Here is a 2686-nt window from a genome sequence, read left to right on the forward strand (position 1 = left end):
CTCCAAGGTCCCTGGCACATTTAACCTATGATTCCACAACCTCCAGTTGCTCAGTGTCCTCAACTTCCCAATAGCTACTTACTAGGTGCACGTACCCTGCACATGCCTGGTGGTTGCCAAGGGTCTGTGCCCATAGTCTATCATTATTCCCAATGGAAGTTCCAGCAGAGTCATGAAACTCAGAGTTGGAAGGGACCAGGTGGCCATCGAGCCCTACCCATGCCTGGAAAAGAGCTCCCACAACATCACATATGCCTGACAAAGAGCCATCCCACCTTGGTTTGAAGAGACCCTTTAACCTCCTGAGGCAGCCTATTCAGTTTTTTAATACCCCTCATTACCGAGAACTTTTTCCTTACATGAAGTTTCCATTTGTCTCTGATATATCCACTCCCTGTTTCAAGGTCCATTCTATGGGGTCAAACAGAGCAATTCTAGTCCTTTCTCATGACACTCCTAAAATATGTGAAGACACTGGCATCTCCCCTTTAAGTAAAAGAGAATAAAGTCTACCATAATATGGCAGAGACACAATTGAGCTGGAAGGGTCCCCAGGGGCCATCTTGTTCAAACACCTCTTTTTTTAAACAGATGAGTAAAGAGAGGCCCAGGGTAGTTACATCAGTAGCCCAAGACCACATAAATGACAAGGGTCAGTAGCTGGATAGGAACCCCAGCCCTCAGATTCCACAGCCAGTCTTCTCTCCGATGAATCCCATTGGCTCCAAGGAGCCACGGTGTCCATTGGTACTTACTCTGCTCCTAAGATGTTTGGCTGTTCTTCATTGCCTGGTCCTTTTGCTCATCCTGGCTCTTCTCTCTTAGGTCAGCTGATGATCCTGACTGGCATCCCATCTCCTAGGCTCACACGCCAATCCTTGCACCAGCTTCGTGATATTTCTCTCAGATCCTTGTGTCTTGTTGGCTCCTGTCACTGCATTCCATCCCAGTTCTCCCTCCTCTGGAAGCTGATTCAGACATTTGTTATCTGTGGAATGGGGCTCTGTCAAATCCTTTTCTTTTTAACCCTTGCCTATCTAATGCTAGTAGCCTGCACACAATCTCTTTTGTAGCTTCCCCTTTCTATCCCTTCTCTCTGCTCAAAATTCATTTGCAAGAGTCAGCTGTGCTGAAAGCAAGAAGCCTTTATGAGTTGGTGTTTAAATCTCTACATGGGAAGTTTTAAAATTTAAAGGGAAACACAGAGACACTGAGAGAAAGGCAGGGGCCACAAAAAGTTCCAACCAGTGAGGTCACTACATGTCTTAAGGTAGGAGGGAAAGGGGGATTTGGTGACAGTCTCATATGGAGACCATGGTTTGGCATTTTTGTCCTCAGTTACAACCCTTGGGTCCCTCTTCTGCACCAATGAGGGAGGTGATTGGGGACTACTTGTCTTCTCCACCAGGAAAGCCCAGAAACCTCATTAGTCCCATTACCTGGAAAGGTGGTGGTGGGAGATAGACTTTCCATGTACTTGGGTACCCCACCTACTAGAATAGTTTATCAAGACTCAACACCTGAAGCAATGGAGAAACCAGGCAAAATAGGGCTGGGACCTTGTTCAGGCTTAGTCAAAAATGATTTCCTATCTCTTATGTCAGACGTAAGTGCACTCCAGTTAACAAATCTAAATAGGGATTAGAAGTGTAGCCTGGTACCTGATTGGGAGAGTTTGGATGAATGAGGAAAAAGCAAAATAATAGCAGCAGCAGCAGCAGCAACAGTAGCAGCAGCAGCAGCAGCAGCAGCAGCAGCAGCAGCAGCACCAGAGGTTCACTTATTGAACAGCTGTAGGAATGGGAGGGGCTGCTCACTCCTGTCTCTGTCACTCACTCTTGGAAGGGGATGGGAGCAGCATCAGCCTGGTCTGGCTTTTCCCTTTCTCCTCCAGGTGAATCCTCTCTATTAACCATCCTGGGCTCAGTCCCTAAAGAGTGAAGGGGGAGACCAATAAAAAGTTAAGCATGACTCAGTAGGGACCATTTTTCTTGCCAGACCACCCCCAGCTCTTTTTAACTCCTATGGAAGAAGATCCAGATCCAGGTTTGTCCCACTTTGGGAAGTTAATAAAACAGGAAATCAATATCCATAAGGTTCTCCCTCACATTTCAGGATCCTCAAGCCATGATAGAAGCCTAGTGATTTAGACAGAGGGTCTGACCCTCTGTCCCTTTATTCTTTTTGCATCTTTTGTCAGCCATGATGCCCCCTTTATTTGAATATCCCTGTCAACCAGGGATCATTTTTAAACCAGAGCAAGTATGGTGGATAGTATCTTTCTCACAATGGGCCATGGTGCTAATTAAGACTCTTAGCAAACTTTAAAGAATATGAAAACTTTGGAATAAACATATGCCCTCATGCATCACAAGAAGGGTGGATCAGGGGAAAGAGAAACAGAGCCTGTCACCATCCTGTATCAGACCTCCTGAAGAGAAGATTCCACCAGCATTCAGTCACGTTTCTCCACAAGGTCTTTACAGGTGGAACTGACCTCACTCTCTAACCATCTCTATACCACACTTCGTTTCTTTCCACTCTCCCATATCCTAGGCCATCACCAGTCTTGTCACTGGACTTGGATGACTGGAGGAGAGAGTGATTTTGCACAGTTCCTCACTTAAATCCAGTTCCCATGCAAATCAAGACCGCCTTATTTAGTTTGGTCTAGTTGGCCCTCTTC

General features: G+C 46.1%; 1 long non-coding RNA gene across 3 annotated transcripts in view; it reads right to left on the bottom strand.

Moving 5' to 3' along the window:
* LOC140520886 (uncharacterized) overlaps positions 1-1067 on the bottom strand; it is a 42445-nt gene extending 41378 nt beyond the window's left edge. Inside the window, exon 1 of one of the 3 annotated variants that reach the window (XR_011972712.1) lies at positions 756-991. This is a non-coding gene — a long non-coding RNA (uncharacterized lncRNA). Of the gene's footprint in view, positions 1-755 lie in introns of all 3 variants that reach the window. The other 2 variants (XR_011972697.1, XR_011972726.1) reach the window with 2 other exon arrangements.
* Positions 1068-2686: the final 1619 nt, after the last annotated feature.

This window comes from Notamacropus eugenii, chromosome 1 (genome assembly GCF_028372415.1).
Source record: "Notamacropus eugenii isolate mMacEug1 chromosome 1, mMacEug1.pri_v2, whole genome shotgun sequence".
NCBI lineage: Eukaryota > Metazoa > Chordata > Mammalia > Diprotodontia > Macropodidae > Notamacropus > Notamacropus eugenii.